At 44.9% G+C, this 19,090-nt stretch overlaps 1 protein-coding gene across 6 annotated transcripts in view; it reads right to left on the bottom strand.

The window, feature by feature from the left end:
* The window catches only part of AKAP2 (A-kinase anchoring protein 2), a 370,807-nt gene that overhangs the window by 117,908 nt on the left and 233,809 nt on the right, over window positions 1-19,090 (bottom strand). Inside the window, exon 1 of one of the 6 annotated variants that reach the window (XM_018052581.1) lies at window positions 988-1,172. The exons of the other annotated variants lie outside the window; for them this stretch is intronic. The gene's annotated coding sequence lies outside the window, so the exon portion shown is untranslated. Of the gene's footprint in view, window positions 1-987; window positions 1,173-19,090 lie in introns of those variants that run through there. 6 annotated transcript variants of the gene reach the window in all.

Raw genomic sequence — 19,090 nt, 5'->3', positions numbered from 1 at the left:
GAGCTGACGCTCCCCGCCCGCCCCGCCTCCCGCCACGGGCTCCCAGACCGCCCGCTCTCCCAGACTACCATTCAGTCCCATGTTCTCCACTACGTTTCTCTAGAATTTCTCAGGGCTGCCAGTATCTCCTAGCTCCTATCCCGGGAGGCGCGCCTTCTCTTCTCCACCGCGATAACAGAACACTTTGTCCAGCGCTCGCCACCACGACCCGCCCCCACGACTCCCCCACAGTGTCCCCACGAAGGGGGCGAAGACATAGTCTCCAGCTTTATCCGGCATAAAACACCAGATCCCAATAGCTGGGGTCCTGGCCTCAGACCAAACTTCCAGGCTCAGCTCGGACTCGGATTCCCCTCCTTCCGCGCGCCGACGGCTGCTCCCTCCTCCGGCAGCGTCTTCCCAGAACGCGTGCCCCAGAGTCCAGCTGGTTGGAGACCCGGCCGTTTTCGGCCTCGGTCTCGCTACAAAGCTCCTGACTTCCGAAAACGCACCCAGCGTTGCCATCTAAGGAGTCAGGACCCGCGCCTTCCTCTCGAGCTGGAACCAGCGGCTCCATCCACCGCTGCTCCCAGGTTTGGAGAGGCGGCTACGGCCCTTTGATTTTTCTCTGCCTTTCCTGTACAGCGCGGCTCTGCTAGTGTTTGGCGGAGGGAGTGGGAGGAGGGATTCCTAACCTTATTATTTTTTTAAAACATATATAAGTGAATAAGTATTGAATAAAGCAGCCAAACGCTGGCCCTCCCCCAAACCTAGGAATTCAAAGCCACATGGTCACAGCCCTTTCCAAGAAAGGCAGGCCCCCTCTCTGCACACGCTCCACTAGGCAAGGACCATAAAAGCCCTTTAAAGTCCTCGGTGCATCCAAGGGCTTTCCAGATCACCAGTCCCTCCCGAGCCACCCTATCCCCGCGCCAGAGGCCCCAACACCAGGAGGGCGCCCCGGGGACTAGGTGTCTGAGGCCGCCGCGCCCCAGCTTGGGCACCCACCTTTGGGCGCCGGATCCCGGGGGCGCTGTCCTCTGGCTGCGCTCTGGCGCGGCCCCTGCCTCCTCCTCGGGACGTCCGGGAGATTCCACGGAAAAGCGTTCTGCTGCCCCTGGCTGGGGCGAGCGCATCTGCCGAGAGCCGCGGCCGCCGGGGGCCCTGGAGTGCTGGGAGCGCCGCCCGCCGCCTCCCGGAGCCCGCCCCGTCCCCGCCCCCTTCTCGGCGCCCTGGACCTCGGTCCGCCCCTCCGCTTCCACACCCCCTCCCCAACCACCCACACCTTCTGTCTGTGGTTTTGGCGGAATGGTTACACAAACTGAGAAACCAAGAAAGGAGTGGATGGATAAATTGGAGGGACAGAGGGACGGTGGCATGGGGCAAGTGAGGCCGAGTATATCCTAACCCTGGAGAGGGCTCTGTGTCTGGGTACGTGGACTTGTGTTCGCGCAGGGGTGGGCGTGTCGGCGTGTGTGCATGTGGACGTGTGTGTTGGTGTATACATACATGCATATGTGTGTATATGGGTGTGTGTGTGTCCTTACAACGCCGAAACTGCTGAGTTCCTATACGAGGGGTCGAGTTCCTCAGGACAGACTATGTCTGGTAAGGAAGCCAGCTGGAGCGGTTGGGAGGCGCATCTTTGTGATGCGGCTGGCGGCTCCGCGTGTTTTAGGCTTCTCCCTGACGTGGTCCAGAGACTGAGATGCGGACCAGGATGCTTCCGGTCACTCGCCTGCCACAGCCTTCACGCTGCCCTCCGCGTCGTGCCAGCTGGTGGCCTGTTGTCAGAGCGCGTGTGTTAACAAAGCCAGCGGTGGGGAAGGAGGCAGATGATACACCGCGTGGGGCTCGATCCGATCCGGAGAGTGGCCAGCCATCCCCCACTCCGGAGCTGTCTGAAATTTCAGCATGTCATACCCTCCCCCACTATGAATATTTAAATAATGTTAATGACCCTTTGTAAGTGGACCGTCTAGAAATCCCGAGAGGACTCAGAAACACCTCACACACACAAAACAGTATTTTTAAAAGCAAGGCGTTCTCCTCAGAGGAAATGTAATATGAACATAATATATAGTCCAATTTCTTGAATTCAGCTTTCCACTAGGCATGGTCAAGTTTTCCATTTTCCCAGTGATTCTCTCTCTCCAGCTCTGCAGGTCAGAGCCCTTTACTCTCCCAGCTTTCATCCACTGTTGGCCTGCTTTTTTCTGAACCGCTGGTCAAAATACTGGGGTCCTCTTTTGAGAGTCAATTCTGCGTGCCAGGGTCCTTGATTTCCTATGGGGTTTCCCTGTGGCGCACAGGCTGCCTGCAATGCAGAAGACCCAGGTTCCATCCTTGGGTCAAGAAGATTCCCTGGAGAAGGGAATGGCAACCCACTCCAGTATGCTTGCCTGGGAAATCCCATGCACAGAGGAGCTGGTGGTCCACAGTCCATGGGGCTGCAAAGAGTCAGACACAACCGAGCAACTAACACTTTCTTTGATTTCCTATACAAGAAATGATAACATGGGGACCTGTCCAGAAAGTCTGTCCAGCATTAAAAAATAGCATCCAACCAGAAAGGTTTACCGTTTGGAGGTTTATTCACACCTTGGGCTTCCCTGGTGGCTCAAAGGGTAAAGCGTCTGCCTGGAATGCAGGAGATCCGGGTTCAATTCCTGGGTGGGGAAAATCCCCTGGAGAAGGAAAAGGCAACCCACTCCAGTATTCTTGCCTGGAAAATCCAATGGACTGAGGTGCCTGGTAGGCTACAGACCATTGGGTCGCAAAGAGTCGGACAGGACTAAGCGACTTCACTTCACTTCCCTGAAGGGGAGGTGGGGGGTGGGGGTAAAGAGTACAATGCAGACCTCAGCTGTTCTCCTCAGGGTTCCTGAAAGTCTATAGGCTTCTTTTTGTTGGCATTTAAGAATTGTTTCACCAGCCTTTTTGCATGTTTGTCTCTTTGACTGTTGAATTTCAATAGAATTTACTGACCAGTGGCTGAGATTACAAAGCTTCAGCCTCAATAAATCCCTTTCCTTCCTTCCTTTCTTCTTTTCTTTTTTCCTTTTTTTTCTCTCTTTCTTTACTTCTTTCTTTCAGTTCTTCATGTTACTGACCTGAGTTAAATATTTGGTGCCCTATATCATGATCTATTTTTCATTTTTTAAATCTATTTTTAACATTTTTATTTTTTATATATATTTTTAAAGTCTTTATTGAATGTGTTACAATAGTCCTTGTGTTTTATGTTTTGGCTTGAATTCGTAACTCCTGCATGGAAGGCAAAGTCTTAATCACTGGACAACCAGAAAAGTCTCTTAACATTTTAATATCATGTGAAGACTCACATTGAAATGAACATATTTGGGGAGTTATTTATTTATATGGACCATAGATTCTTCAAGGAGAGAGTCTAACAATACAGAGGTGAGATTTTTATAAACAGTATTAGGGGCAAGTGCATCGTCACTCTTTCTTCCTATATTCTTAAATTAGAATGTATCATTTACAAATCAAATTTGTTTCACAATTAGAAACAGTACAGCAATTTATGGGCTTCCCTGATAGCTCAGTTGGTAAAGAGTCCGCCTTGCAATGCAGGAGGCCCCTGTTCGATTCCTGGGTTGGGAAGATCCACTAGAGAATGGAAAGGCTACCCAACTCCAGTATTCTGGCCTAGAGAATTCCATGGACTGTATTAGTTCATGGGGTCACAAAGAGTCAGACACAGCAATTTACACCAGCTTTATTCTGAATTCTTTCCTAAAGCAATGTCAGTGTTAATATTACTATAATATTATGTGTAAATATGAATTAATGCTAATTTTCTGTTAATATTAATTTTAAAGTTCTGGCATATCCTACAGAAAACTATGGGGAATATTAATTTAGGAGAAATACATATTCAATAGATATTAATATAAGAACATTTCCTTTTCTCTCACCTTATAAGATATTAAAGAGAAAGCCATGATTAAATTATCCTCTTTTAAAATATAAAAGCATAGTACATACCAGGACTCAGAAATATTTGTTTAATTTGTTCTATGAAATCAATGCAAAGGTATGAACATCTGCATATGAAAGTAAAAACTGTTTTAAATTAACATTTTTTCCCCCCTAGGTCAGTGGTTCTCAATCAAGGGTAATTTGACACCCCAACCCCCACATCCACCCCTGGACAGTTTTGGTAATGTCTGAAGACATTTTTTGATTGTCATAATGGGTGTGGGGTGCTACTGATAGAGGCCCAGAGATGTTGCTAAATATCCTGAAAGGTACCACACTGTCACCTAACAACAAAAGGGTTATTGCATCCAAAACATCACAAGTGCCAAGGCTGAGGTATCCTGCCCTGGACTCAAAGCCAGGACTAAAGGGACTTATCTGGTGGTGCAGCAGGTAGGAATCCGCCTGCCAATGCAGGGGACACAGATTCGATCCCTGGGCAGGGAAGATTCCACATTCCACAGAGCAGCTAAGCCTGTGCACCACAACTAGAAGCTCATCCGCCTAGCCTGTTCTCCGCAAGAGAAGCCACCATAGTGAGAAGCCCATGCACCGCCCCTAGAGAGTAGCCCCCTCTCACTGCAGCTAGAGAAAGTCCACTTGCAGCAATGAAGACCCAGTGTAACCAGAAACACATACATAAATAAGATTTATTTTTAAAGCCAGGACTAAGGACCACAAATTTCAGGACCATGTCTGTGTTTATTAAAAAGGCAAATTCCTGGGCTCCACTTTTACCTACTAAGTCAGAATCTTCTGGGGGCAGGACCAAGGAAACTGTGTTAACAGCTCCTAGGGATGCTTAAGAACAGGAAAGTGAGAAACACTGGAGAGAAGAAAGGCAGGCTTCATTACCCAATGCATGCTTATGGGCTTATCACATCATATGTGTCTTAACATGATAATAGTTATTAGACTGAGAATGTTTTATGAAATCTACAGGCTCTTCGATCCATGTAAGGAGCACTTAGGAAGCAAATAAAGGGCTACTGATTCTGTGAAAAAAGACAAACAAACATAGCTGGGATATGGAAATATGAAATGCTCCCTACATCATTAGGGCACAAAACCGTCTATGGAACTGTTGTTTGGCAAGAGAGGAGGTCAGGACTGTTTTCCCTATGGTCTAAGTGTACGTTTTTGCTTATGTACCATGCCATATCACCTGCCCATTTTAAATGGTGCTCCTGAGCAAGAGTGGCCTCCAGGGGACCCCAGAAATAGAATGTACTTAGTAGAGAAACACCAAAAGTAAAGGTTGGGTGTCTGGTAAAGGAGTCAGCCTAGACACAGATTGACAGAGCCTCTTCTTTCTCCCCAAGCTTATGGAAGAGTAGAAGCTGGGAAAAAAAAAAAAAAAAGACCCATGAGTGGGTCAGAGAGCTGAGCTAAAAACCCAAAGAAGGGGCCAAGACTGGTCAATCATAAAAAAGAATTTGCCATTTCCTACTTCCATCACTTCATGGGAAATAGATGGGGAAACAGTGGAAACAGTGTCAGACTTTATTTTTGGGGGCTCCAAAATCACTGCAGATGGTGACTGCAGCCATGAAATTAAAAGACACTTACTCCTTGGAAGAAAAGTTATGACCAACCTAGATAGTATATTCAAAAGCAGAGACATTACTTTGCCAACTAAGGTCCGTCTAGTCAAGGCTATGGTTTTTCCTGTGGTCATGTATGGATGTGAGAGTTGGACTGTGAAGAAGGCTGAGCGCCGAAGAATTGATGCTTTTAAACTGTGGTGTTAGAGAAGACTCTTGAGAGTCCCTTGGACTGCAAGGAGATCCAACCATTCTGAAGGAGATCAGCCCTGGGATTTCTTTGGAAGGAATGATGATAAAGCTGAAGCACCAGTACTTTGGACACCTCATGCGAAGAGTTGACTCATTGGAAAAGACTTTGATGCTGGGAGGGATTGGGGGCAGGAGGAGAAGGGGACGACAGAGGATGAGATGGCTGGATGGCATCACTGACTCGATGGACGTGAGTCTGAGTGAACTCCGGGAGTTGGTGATAGACAGGGAGGCCTGGCGCACTGCGATTCATGGGGTCGGAAACGACTGAGCGACTGAACTCTACTGACCTTCCAGCAAGAAGAAAGACATCAATAAGCATCAGTTGGGTATAATCAGCTGGGTATAATCCTCAAGGACAAAATGTGTCTCACAGAAAACAAAGGTTTTCTAGAAAGCAAAAGAATAAGAATAAGATGGGAAAGCAAACAAAACTGACACCAAAAAGGTTGGCCCCTATCAAACCAAAAGCCCCAGATCTGTGGGACTTTCCCACCAAGTACCAGATAAGGTCATTGGAATGTAAGGAACAATCCCAATCCCAAGGGCATCCCCATGGGACCAGATGCACCACTGTAAATCTAAGACAAGAAACAAATGGGGATATATTTGCAACATACATAACAATGTTAATATGCAATCTAATATGCAAAGAGTTCTTACAAATCAATGTGAAAATTGAAGAAAATTACCAACTCTCTAATAGAAAAAAATTAACCAGTCATTTATAGACAAATAAGTATAACTGGCCACTGAACTTAAGAAAAGATGCCAAACTCTTCCTCATCTAAAAAAAAATGCAAGTGAAAATAGTGAAATAATATATTTTGCCTCTGATATCAGAAAATACATTAAATACAAATATTATTATTATTATTGGTGAGAAAAATGAAAATTAACTATACATTGTTGAAAGGAATATAAACTAATATTAATAGATTGATAAGTTTGTTAGACAATTTGGTAATAGCTCTTGAAATTTAAAAAAATGTTTATAACATTGAACTTTCAATTCAGTCTTGGAATTCAGAAGCTTATAAAATCTGAGTCAGAAGACTAAAGTGGTGAGGAGTCAGCAAATGAGAAATTTCTGATCGTAGAAAAGGGCCAAAATAAAGAAATTACTTAATATAAACTTTTAAAGTTGCTTGCTGTGTAATGTTGTGATGTAAGTACTTCGGATATCTCAACTTCTGATAACAGCATTTATTTGGACAGCCAAAGGCAAAGGGCTTATATATGGCTTGGTTCGGTTGGATATCAGGCTAAAAGGATGTGAGATTAAGAATTCAGACAAAAGAGGGCTTCCTTGGTGGCTCAGTGGTAAAGAATCCACCTGCCAAGGCAGGAGACATGGGTCTGATCCCTGATCCGGGAAGATCCCACATGCCTTGGGGCAACTAAGCCCGCACAATGCAGCTACTGATGCTCGCAGGCCCTACAGCCCGTGCTCCACAGCACGGAAAGCCACCGCAGTGAGAGGCTGGCGCACCACAATTAGAGAGTAGCCCCCTCTTGCCACAACTAGAGAAAACCCGGCACAGCAATGAAGACCCAGCACAGCCAAAAATAAATAAATAAGGTTATTTTTAAAAGGAAGAAGAATTCAGACAAAAGAGGAAATCAGAACAAGAAGTGACCAGTAAAACCAACTCCATCCCACTTGAGTTAACCGCCTGAGTAAAAAATCCATAAAAATAGTGAGGGTAGGCACTGGACCACCTCTAACATTTTGTGGGTAAGGTCCAAGTAATTTTAATTTAAATATAAAAGGAATAATTTTCCCTTGCAGGCTGTGGGACCTGGGATAGCCAGCCAACAAACTCCTAGGAGGCACTCCTTTGGCTTATTTTCTAATTCTGATAGTGGCAAAACCAGATGACTAGGATGTTCCGTTCCATTAAGCGAATTTCCCACTTAAGATATTTCTCCACTGATTTCTGACTCTTATAAAAGGGCAAAAATGTCTTCCCTAGGTAATGTAAGCAATGATGCCATCCTTGGCTTTTCCATAGAAGAGATATTCCACCCATATAATGTTTGAACCATCAGCTTTATGCATGAATGCACAACATATAAGACAGGCTATGGACTGTTTGTTTTGACTTGTAGTTATTTTACCAAATGGAAAACACTCTCCTCAAAACCATCTCTTCTCTAGGGTCAGGTCTGGTTGCTGAGTGATGGTCAGCTCTTAAGACTGCGTCATCTGAGGACTTTCCTGGTGGTCCAGTGGCTAACACTCTGTCCTCCCAGTGCAGGGCACCTGGGTTCAGTCCCTGGTTGGCGGAACAAGATCCCACATGCTGCAACTAAGACGTGGTGCAGCCAAATAAATAAAGAAAAAAGAAAGAAAGGGAAAAAGGAAAGACTTTGCATATCAGTGATTCCCAAGCTAGCCCATGTTGAGTGTAGCTGGAAAACTGGGGGGAAAAAATCAAAAAAACAAAAACCTGAATTAATTTCCCTAGAAGATCTGGAGTTCAGGAATCTCTGTTTAAGTTTCTCCCGTGATTCTATGACACAGCCTGGTTTGGGACCCACTTGGGGTGGACACATTTATCCTTGGGCAGAGGAAGGAGAGAGCAAGTGAACACAGGGATGAGGATGGCTGTCGCATAAGAACACTTGGCTCCTGGACCACGTTGACTCCCGTTCTTGGCCTCGTTTGTGGCGGCCTGCCTTTCCTTCATTTCCTCTCCAGGGTCTCTGGCTTCCTGTGCCCGAGGAAGTTCCGTTCCAGCCTGTTCCATATTTATTTCCTTCCCCTGCATCCTCACACTTGGCCTCTCCTCTGCCAAACCCCCTAACACAAGGAAATGGTGACCTGATGACATTCACCCCAATGCTTGAGACTCTTTTTTTTTCCCCAAAGACTTTTACAAACCTTCCAGAGAAACATTCCAAAAGCCAAGCAACTTCTGCCCATTTGACTGCTTTCATTTTGTCCCACATGGCAGAGCTGGCCTTGTGCCTTCTCTGCGTTGACAAAGTGACAACCGTGCACCCAGACTGCCCCTGATAACAAGCATTTATTTAAAAGGTATCATTATAAAGTGCAGGTCTCTAGTATTCCAAGCTAAAAGCATCAGTGAAATGCAGCAACATGGGAGGTGCCTGGCTGGAAAGGATGGAGGGAAAATGCTATTTGTGGAGAGAAAAGGCAGAGAGAATGCTGGGGAAAGAGTCCCCCTCTGAGGGAGGTAGGAAGGCACAGATGGGATACAGGGGCCCACATCTTCAGAGCCCGCAAAGCTTTGAGTTAATGAGAAGAATGCACTCATGTACTGCTTTGGTAATTGACAACAAAGCCCAGAGGCTTACGTTCTTTGTTTCTTGACTGAGAACTTTATCTCATTTAACTGAAGCATTTAAAAAATCTAGTAAACACTTGGGAGTTCATGCCCTAATGGAGACACAGCATAAAACAAGGCACTTTTAAAGCATGGCACTACAAACACAAAATCTGCCAAATATACTTGGAATGTCCAGGAAGGTACAGAGTGTGTTCACAGACAGGACGATGGGAGCAGCGCGCCCAGTGCAGAGGCCAGTTTCTGCTGAGTAAACCCGGTGAATTTGCTTCTCATTAGCGATCTGTTTTATTTTATTTATTCCCTTTTTTGGACTGCGCTCCATGGTTTGTTGGATCTTAGTTCCCCGACCACGATGAACCCGGACCAGCAGTGAAAGCACAGAGTTCTAACCACTGGACACCCAGGGATTTCCCAGACATCTGGGTTTTAAATACAAAACTACCTTTCTTTCTGGCAGCGCTTAATTCCTTTTCACTTGAGGTGAGAATGATTTTTTAGTTTTTTTTAAAAATGAGACTAACATTTTCCCCGTCATGCTCAAGTGTTTTCCTCAGAACTTTTAAGTACAGGCTGTTAATTTATGCAAAAGAACCATAAGGTTTTTCAGTCTTATTAGGGGAAAAAAGACTAAACTTGACATTTTAAATTTTAATAATTCTGATTATCGCAGAGGGGTGGTCTGTGCAGTAAGTAGTCTCTCACTTATCTGTCAAGTGCCTTAATACCGAGAACAACCCAATGAGAAAACAGACTTTTCCTTCTACACTTTTGAACATATTAAATTACTCATCCTGGTGTGAAGGTGTGTTCACTGAAGATGATGGGGGAATACTATGAAGGCAGTTTAAGTTCATCTACACAGAGTGAGTTAATTACTTAACTAAACAACCACAAAGATTATGAAATATTAAGACCATTTAGATATGGAGAATAACAATAGCTTCTTCTACAGTATATTAAAAGCCTTCATTGGAAGGGGGCCACGATCCATGTAAAATCACTTTAGAAATCATAATAGCTTTTGATAAAGTCAACTAAAGCATAAAATCCCAGGTAATCTATGAAGCGCCTCCGACTCCTCCTCTGCCTTCTGCTTCCTATTCTCCCTCTTGTCCTTTCTCTCTCCTTGAAAAAATTTTTTTCATTGGGGTATACTTGGTTTGCAATGTTGTGTTAGCTACTGCTGTAATACCAAAGTGAATCAGTCAGACATATACATATATCCACGCTCTTCTAGACTCCATTCCAATATAGGTCATTACAGAGCCCTGGATAGAGTTCCCTGTGCTATACAATAGGTTCTTATTAGTTATCTTTTATATATGAAAGTGAAAGCGTTAGTCACTGAGTGGTGTCCAACTCTTTGCAACCCCATGGCCTGTAGCCCACCAGGCTCCTCTGTCCATGAGATTTCCCAGGCAAGAATACTGGAGTGGGTTGTCCTTCCCTCTCCAGGGTACCTTCCTGACCCAGATATTGAACCCATGTCCCCCACACTGCAGGCAGATTGTTTACCCATTGAGCCACCAGGGAAACCCATCTTTTATATATAGTAGCGGAGCCTGGTGGGCTGCCATCTGTGGGGCTGCAGAGTCAGACACGACTGAAGCGACGTAGCAGCAGCAGCAACAGCAGCAGCAGCAGCAGTGTATATATGTCAATTCCAATTTCCCTCCTTTCTCTGTCCTCTTTTCTCCTCCCTCGCTTCCTTCCCTCCCTCCCTCCTTTTTCTTCCCTCCTTCTCTTTCTACCTCCCCTCCTTGTTCCTTTTCTTTTTAGACCACAGCCTAGTTGATTTTAGGAGCAGGCCCTGCAAACTCAAATACCTTTCAAAGCCAGACAGATAACATAAATGAGTAAAGCTGCCAGGTATCAGAAACAGTTTGTGACTCCTGTGAAGGACTGCTAAGTAATTTATAGACTGGCTGAGATAAGATAGGCCAGCAGGGAGAGAGAACAGTGTGTTTAGATAGATGGCTGCCACTGCTTCTGTTTTATATCAGGCATTTTCTTAACTTGCTTGAAATGGATGAGGGCATAACAAAATGTCAGAGACAGAAGAATTAGAGCTAGGAGGAACATTACGTCACCCCAGCTGCGTACCTCATTTTACAATGTAGCAAAGTGTCAGTGAATCCAGGGTGTCTGGAGCCCAAGACCAAGGCTTGAACCCTAGTCAGTCATTTATTAGTTGTGTGACCTTGGGGAAGTTGCTCAGCCTCTCCATCCCTCTGAATCCTCACCTTTAAAAGGCAGATCATGAGAACCTCTACCTACAAAGGTCACATCTACAACATGACTGTTGTGAGTGTAAAATAGAACATCCATGTAAAGCTGTAAGCCCAGGGCCAGCTACAAGGTTAGGTGTTATCAGTGAAGGCAACTGAATCCTGGGAGAGGGTGAGACTTACACAGAGCCACTGGGCAAAACTGGGTCAAGGTCAGGACTCAAGGTTAGGACTCAAGCTCAGGCCTGCTCTCTCCTAGGTCAGGGCTAATTTCTCTGTTGTAAGCTTGCTTTCTAGCACACAACAACAATTACCTGGCATGGTATGAGGAAGTTCTGGTTAACTGTTTTTAAGGCCAGAGTCATATCTATGGCCTATCTCTGGAGGCCTCGGCCATGAGGCCAGACTAGTGCAAACGCAGTGGTTACCATCAATCTAGGCAGTCCAGGAACCCAGGACGGCTGTGCTGTCAGCGTGGTTACCCATCCACCATCTCGATCACAATATCCTAAAAAATATTTCCCTCTCGGCCTTTTGTCCCAGAGTTTTGTTTTCAGTTCTGTTAAAGCCTCCAGCCTGTTCTCAATATTCTGGAACATTCTGCAGATACAGGATGCTGCCATGTTCCTGAACATCAGAGAGGGGAAGTGAAGGCTTCAGACTGATACTCTTGCATGCTGTGGTTTGTGACCACTCTCTGGATGGGGTTCCCACTGGGCACTGTGTCCAGAGGGCTTGGTTCCCACAAGATGGGGGCACCATCTCATCCCAGGGCAGGGCCCTGCTGGGGAGAAATGAGCTCCCACTGCCCGGCCCCTGCTCCCTTCTCCTTCCAACCTTGGCTCTACCTTTTGCTCTCATTTTCTCTGGGTCGGGATCACTCAGTCAGCCCTGGACCCACCAGTGCTTTCACCCCTCTACTCACACTCTGCTCTTTACCTAGAAAGTCCTTCTCACCAGCCAAGATCTATCCAACTCCTTCCCTCAAGCCTGCCCCCAAGACTGCTGTTTCCGGGTCTCCATCCCCAATCTCCTTCCCCCAACCCTTATTATCCTGACCCTCCCTTTGTCAGAGACACTCTATCTAGGGTAGCCTAGAGTCTAACTCGAGAAGGCAATGGCACCCCACTCCAATACTCTTGCCTGGAAAATCCCATGGATGGAGGAGCCTGGTAGGCTGCAGTCCATGGGGTTGCTAAGAGTCGGACACAACTGAGCGACTTCATTTTTCACTTTCATGCACTGGAGAAGGAAATGGCAACCCACTCCAGTATTCTTGCCTGGAGAATCCCAGGGATGGCGGAGCCTGGTGGGCTGCCGTCTATGGGGTCGCATAGAGTTGGACACGACTGAAGCGACTTAGCAGCAGCAGTAGCAGCAGAGTCTTACCTGGGTCTCAGCATCTTCCCTGGAATACCCGTCAGACACACAGGCTGCAGCCCAACTCCTTCCTAGCAACCCCCCTCCACTCATTGCCCTGTATTTCCTGACTCCGGGGTCCCACAATCCCCAGGTCACTGGCCGTCTTCCTCACTGTGGTCCCCTCTTACTCTCCCCACTGCCTCTTCACAGGACCTTCCTTCCTCCTTCCCCACCTGGCCCATTCAGTGGCCTCTCAGCAGATCTCTCTGTACTTCGCCTCTCCCCATTCCTGCTCGCCTTTCACAGTGTACCTGAATTAGCTTCCTAAACAACCTCTTGCCAAAATAGAAACTGCTTATCACTCAGTCACTCGGCAGATATTTATTAAGACCTTCCCATTTGTGAAGCCCTTTTGTAGGTGTGGGGGATGCAGCAGTGAACAAACTCAAGTGCTTTCTCTCTCATCCTCACCCCACTGGTCTGGAGGCGGAATGGGTGCTCTCCCTGCTCTTCACTGCTTCTTCCAGACTCCTGTCCTCCTTTCTCAATAAAACCCCCTTTCCCCATTGCCTGAAGACTTTAGCATCTCTCTCCGACAGTACTCTAGCCAGGGATTCCCCTGGTGGTCCAGTGTTAAGAATCCACCTTGCAATGCCAGGGACTTGGGTTCAATCCCTCGTGGGGGAACGGAGATCCCACATGCTGCGGAACAACTGATAAGCCCATATGCCACAACTAGAGAGTCAACGCACCACAGCAAAAGATCCCTTGTGCTGCAACTAAGATCCACATAGCCAATTTAAAAAAAAATTAAAAAAAGAAAGAACAAAAATCCAGCAACATTCTAAGTCTTAATGATTATAACACCCATGTGGATAAGTCTTAAATACCCCAGTCGCTTAGATTTTAACTTTATAAAAAAACACCCCTGTCTTCCTACTTCAGCTTTCCAGTCTCAAGGTCCTAGTCTATGCCCTGTTATTACCAACAACTGTCCAGCCTTCCTAATCTTAGTTCCAAACATCCTATTCTCTAACCATCACTCTTTCTACTACTGTGCCAACTCCAATAATTCTCCAACCCATGACCAAGGCTAATCCAACGATTCTACTATGCATCATTGTTCCTCATCCCTCCTGGTCTCCCTCTTTCTGCAGCTTAGATTCCATGGTCTATCCTTTGTGTACACTCTCAACTCCTTTATCTCACCCTCCCTTTGCCATATGAAGCCTGTAATCAGTAATCCCGGATCAGTCCAACTCTTTGTCCATTCCATATCTCCATTCACAGGCTGACATGCTTAAGAGAAAAACATAACAACCGTCTGGCTAGTCTCACTTAAAATGGATCACTCACTTTAAGTGGTGCCTGGAGATGCTATTACATTTCCCCAGTTCATTCATTACCCCATTCTTGGAATGACTAAGTACACCTTTCTCCTCTCCCCTTATATGCTTCTTGCTCCACGTCACTCTCACCTGATGACCTGACTTCCCATCTCACTGAGTAAGTAGAAGCAATGAAAAGATGGCCTTCCCTCTTCTTACCTCTTCCAGGACATTGCTCCCTCAATTGTATCCTCTTCTGCCACATAAACTTTCTCTTGCCTCATCAGAACTGCTGTGATCTCTTCTACTTAAAAAAAGAAAAAAAAAAATTCTCTTGACCCTACAGCCTTCTGCAGCTACCACCTCAATTCTTTGCTCTCCCTTAGATCAGACATACTTAAAAGAGCTATTTCTACTTACTGCCTCCATTTCCTACCCCTACCATCCCCATTCTTTCTTTTGTCCCCATCACCCCAGCAACAGAGCATTGGTCACAGTCATCATGACCTCTCTTTGGACCGCCAAGCCCAGTGATCATTTCTCAGAACTCATCCGTCACTTCCTTTTGAACTGCTTCCTTTGTTTGGTTTCCCAAATACTCCTCTCTTGGTTCCACTCAGACCTCACGAGCCATTGTTCTTGGTCTCCTTCTCTTCCTCATCTTCTGAACATTTAATATAGACTGATCCAGGTTTAGTACCTCGATTCTTTCTTTCCCTCTGTGATCTCAGCCCATCTTGTGGCATGTACGAACGAATCCCAGAGTTTATCTCTGCCTGCCCTCTCCCTCGAAATCCAGACTCACACCTGACCTCTCCACTTGGATCACTAGAACACATCTAAAACTTAACAAGCACTCAGCAAATTCCAAATTTCCTCCCCAGATCTGCTCCTCTCATAATCCTGTCCATTTTATTAAAGACAGACCTCATCCTTCTAAGCCATAACCTTGTCACTCTCATCCAACCACATTCTGATTTTTCTCCAAATCACTGTCTTTAATATAATATACTTGCTTGGTTCTTTATTTCTTATCTATCTCCCGTTGCTAAAAAGTAATCTACATGCATACAGGTATATAGTCTCTTTCATTCTAGATGCCCATAGCTTGGCATAGAGTAGGCACTAATTAAAATTTGTTGAATAGGACTTCACTGGTGGTCCAGTGGTTAAGAAACTGCTTGACAATTTAGGGGACACAGATTCGTTACCTGGTTCAGGAAGATTCCACATGCCATGGGGCAACTAAGCCTGAGGACCACAACTACTGAGGCCAAGTGTCTAGAACCCATGCTCGGCAACAAGAGACGCCACTGCAATGAGAAACCCATACACCACAACTAGAGAGAGCCCATATGTAGCAACAAATACGCAGGCCAGACAAAAATAAATACATACTTTTAAAAATTTGTTGAATAAATGAAAAAATGTGTTCATGGAGCTTACATTCTAATACAATGTGAAGAATGGAGAAAGATTTAAAAAAAACAGGGAGAAGAATGTCAAATAATATAAAATAAAATAACAGGAAAGAAAATTAAAGGTCAACTGAATTAACTCATATAGCTATTAGAACTATAATAGTGTCAGGAGGTGGTAATTGTTAGACAGAAAATTGAGGCAGGGGAAAGGGACAGAAATTGATGGCAGAAGTGAAGTGAAAGTCACTCAGTCATATCTGACTCTTTGTGACCCCATGGACTATACAGTCCATGGGATTCTCTAGACCAGAATACTGGAATGGGTAGCCTTTCCCTTCTTCAGGGGATCTTCCCAACCCAGGGATCAAACCCAGGTCTCCCATATTACAGGCAAATTCTTTACCAGCTGAGCCACAAGGGAAGCCCAAGAATACTGGAGTGGGTAGCCTATCCCTTCTCCAGTGGATCTTCCCCACCCAGGAATCAAACCCAGGTCTCCTGAATTGCAGGTGGATTCTTTACCCACTGAGCTATCAGGGAGGCCCAGTGGCAGAGTGGAGTAGGTGTTACTGTACATAGTATGGTCTGGAAGAGACTCTTTTATGAGGTGATATTTGAGCAGAGAACTGGAAAAAGAGGAGTGAGCCATGTAATATTGAAGGAAAAAACATTCCAGCATAGAGAACAACCCCTGTGGAGACTCAGACCGACCGTGCGTGGAACAGCCAAGAGGGCTTCACAGTCAGGAGGAGGAGATGAGAAGGAGGTGGCAGTGAGTGAACTCAGAAAGGAAGATGGCCAGGCCAGATCATGAGCACCCACAAGCCTTAATAAGTACTTTGGGTTGTTTTTTTCCTGAATAGGATGCAAAGTCACTCATTTATTTCAAATAGATCAACAACATTCAGAGAACTAAGATCATGGCATCTGGTCCCATCACTTCATGGCAAATAGATGGGGAAACAGTGGAAACAGTGGCTGACTTTATTTTTCTGGGCTCCAAAATCACTGCAGATGGCGATTGTAGTAATGAAATCAAAAGATGCTTACTCCTTGGAAGGAAAGTTATGACCAACCTAGATAGCATAGTGAAAAGCAGAGGCATTACTTTGCCAATAAAGGTCCGTCTAGTCAAGGCTATGGTTTTTCCAGTGGTCGTGTATGGATGTGAGAGTTGGACTGTTAAGAAAGCTGAGTGCCGAAGAACTGATGCTTTTGAACTGTGGTGTTGGAGAAGACTTTTGATTGCAAGGAGATCCAACCAGTCCATCCTAAAGGAGATCAGTCCTGGGTGTTCACTGGAAGGACTGATGTTGAGGCTGAGACTCCAATACTTTCGCCACCTGATGCAAAGAGCTGACTCATTTGAAAAGACCCTGATGCTGGGAAAGATTGAGGGCAGGAGGGGAAGTGGACGAGAGGATGAGATGGTTGGATGGCATCATCAACTCAATGGACATGGGTTTGGGTGGACTCCAGGAGTTGGTGATGGACAGGGAGGTCTGGCGTGCTGCAGTTCATGGGGTCGCAAAGAGTCGGACACGACTGAGCAACTGAACTGAACTGAATGACTTAAGGTTTTTAAATATCACTGTGGTTCCTTGTGTATCAGGTCTGTGCTACAGGGGAGAAAAGGAGTGGCCAGGAGACCACTCAGAAGCTACTATAGTAATCTGGGCAAGAGGTGACAATGGCTTAAACTAGGATGGTTGTGGGTAGTGGTGATAGTAATGATGGAATGTGATCAGATTTCAGACATAACTGGAAGAAGTGGATGCACCAGGCACATGGCACAAAGCATCACACTTAGAAGACACTTAATGCCTATTATACTTATGCCTGTGTACTTCTTATTCTCATGACAATGAAATATTTTTATTATTAAAAAAATCCCCATTTGGTTATTTTTCTAAGAAATTTCCTTAAAAAAAAATTTTTTTTTTAAAATTTTTTGGCCAGACTGCAAAGCATGTGGGATCTTAGCTCTGACCACAGACTGAACCCAGCCCCTCTGTATTGGAAGCACGAAGTCATAACCACTAGACTACCAGGGAAATCCCTCTAAATTTCTTTTCAACAAAATACCAACTCAATAAAACAGGCTTTTAAAGTACATTGGGTAAAGTAGTTCTTGAACTTTGGGTAAAAAATAATTGTACTTTTGAAACACTACAATAAATTAGATTTTTTCATAAGATGATTTCCAAGAAGAATTTAGTGTCTCATGGGAAAGGATCACATTGACCCTTAGATTTCTAACATTTATTATGGGTGAGTTCAACTGACCTTTCTTCTTTTTTCTCTTATTATCTGTGGCATTCTCCCCTGAACTCCTTCATTACAGAAACAGCTCTTTTCAGACATGCCACTTGCACAAAGAATGGCTAGCTTGGCAGTTATTGATTCCTCCCCTGGGGAAAGCAGATTCCCTTGCCTTTTCTTTGCTCTGGATCTGAACTGCAAGTGAATGGTTGGTTGGGAAGTTAACTGGCTCAGCATCTCCTGAGAAGAGGAGGAGCGCATACAGATCTCAGGCAAGAGGTGGTCTGATGTCACAGGTAGGAGGGTTTGCTCTGGGTGCCAAACCTTCATTCCTTCACTGATTCTGGGTGGGACCTTCCACAGGTGTCTTTCCCTCCCTGTTCCTCAGTTTCCTAGTCTTTAAAATGGAGACAATTACATAGTATCTATATCATGGGCTTCTGGTGAGCACTGGTTGACTTAATGCTTATAGAGGTCAAAGAACCCACCCTGCAGATTCTCAATAGATAGTAACTATTTGTTATTATTCATCTGTGCTAGTCTGCTGTTCTGCAAACTCCCTGTGGGCCAGTCCAAAGAACCAGAGCAGTCTTAGATGAGAAAAGCTGTTGACTAATGGCTTCTCTTGGGGGATAACCACTATTTTCCTATCATTAACTTTTTAAATTGAATTATAGTTGATATACAGTGATTCAGGTATACAGCAAAGTGATTCAGTTATATATACATATTTTTCAGATTCTTTCTCAAATAGATGATTATAAGATATTAAATATAGTTCCCTGTGCTATACAGTAGGTCCCTGTTGTTCATCTATTTTATATATAGTAGTGTGTATCTGTTAATCTCAAATTCCCAGTTTACCCCTCCCACTTCCCTCTTTGGTAACCATGAAGTTTGTTCTCTATGTCTGTGAGTTTATTTCTGTTTTGTAAGAAAGTTCATTTGTATTATTTTTTCCTGGTTTCGCATATAAGCAATATCATGTAATATTTGTCTTTGTCAGTTGTGTCAGTAAATTTTAATTAAAATGACTTCCTATTTATTAAAGAGATACTCATTGACTGGAAAGCAATAAACTGCGGGCTCTGGAATATTATCCGACCTAGGACTGAATCCTGGCTCCATTCTTACAAATTCTGTGACCTTGGGAAAGTCACTTTTTCAGAGCATGGAACTCTTGAAATAAACAAAATAAGGGTCTCTGTTTCATGGTGTACTTATGAGTCTTATGTGAAATAACATAGCATCTGACCCTTAGTAAATGCTGGGGACAAGAAAGGGAGTAAGGAGGGAAGGAATGAGGAAGGAAACAACACGGAAGGAAGGAAAGGAGGAAGAAAAAAAAAGAATAAGACAAGGAAGACCAGAGGAACAAGGGTGAGAGACGAG

This window comes from Capra hircus, chromosome 8 (assembly GCF_001704415.2).
Source record: "Capra hircus breed San Clemente chromosome 8, ASM170441v1, whole genome shotgun sequence".
Lineage (NCBI taxonomy): Eukaryota > Metazoa > Chordata > Mammalia > Artiodactyla > Bovidae > Capra > Capra hircus.
The sequence above is the reverse complement of the archived record's forward strand: the minus strand, read 5'-3'. Positions and strand labels throughout refer to the sequence as shown.